Below are 1158 nucleotides of genomic sequence, written 5' to 3'. Positions count from 1 at the left end.
CCCCCCTCTGCAGGGACCACGGGCGATGGACAATCAGGCCTCCCTGGACAGACCAGAGACATGGATCTAAGCACAGCTCCTGCTCCCTCCCCAGATCTAAACATTCCCTCAGCGTTTGTTTGCAATCGTCACTCTGGGTAGTTGATGCTGCCTTTATACGGCGGATTCATATCTTTTACTCACAACTTCTGATTGTGAAGTATTAAAACCATCAGCTTAAGCGACCACATCCAGCAAGGACAAAGTCCTACATTTCAATCCCTTAACCCTAAGACAACCTGGCTGCTTTCCTCTTCTGTCCTAGCCCTGACCTTAAAATGTATTTTGCTATCAGAATTACGTGGGGGATGTGACGTTTTGTGTATTTGTATTATACATCCCACACCAGAGACATGAGGCTTTTACAGACTAGTGCACGTTGCTGTCCCCAGTGAGCACTGCACTAATCTGAGCACACACATCGGGCTCCCTCGGGGTCACCTTCAGGGAGCAAAGGCTGGTGGCCAGCACTGAGGTCTGAAACCCCCAGAGTCCTTGCATCTGACATTTGCTCTGAGATCAGTAATGAAGACGAGTAGGGGGCACAGTTATCATTTACCACTTAGATCCTGGTCCTTCAAGAGCAGAAGTTGTCTCTCTTTTGAGGTGTGTTTGTGTGGTGACAGGAGGAGTTTGAGTGATTCACAACTGAGCCCACAGGCAGGTCGGGGCCAGGAGGACACAGGCCGTGAGTTGGGGGCTGCAGGCCGGGGTGCATGGCCACACGGGCAACACAGCCCCCCTGGACCAGTAGATGTGGGCAGACAGATTCGGGGTCACAGGAGCTGACCATGTCAGAGGAGGGAGCATCAGGGATTGCCCCCATTCTCTGGCTGTTTGGGGTTCCCCTTACCTGCCTGGGGTAAGGCCACCATGAACACAATATATCTGCAGTGGGGTCACCTGCCCGTACCCTGACCAGAGGACCTGCTGTCCCTCAGCCCCAGATTCCACTCTGATGAGTCAGCAGATCAAGGCGGATTTGGTGAGCTCCTGTCAACATGATCAGAGAAGCAAAAGAAGGTTCCCCAGTGGAGCAGAGGCCTGGTGGCTGTGCAGGATCAACCAGGAATCAAGGACACGCCGGCAGCAGGGCACCAGAGGTGTCACTCACTCCCC

This window comes from Condylura cristata, unplaced genomic scaffold, assembly GCF_000260355.1.
Source record: "Condylura cristata isolate star-nosed mole 26May11 unplaced genomic scaffold, ConCri1.0 scaffold00005, whole genome shotgun sequence".
Classification (NCBI taxonomy): Eukaryota; Metazoa; Chordata; class Mammalia; order Eulipotyphla; family Talpidae; genus Condylura; species Condylura cristata.
This window is presented reverse-complemented; position numbering follows the sequence as displayed.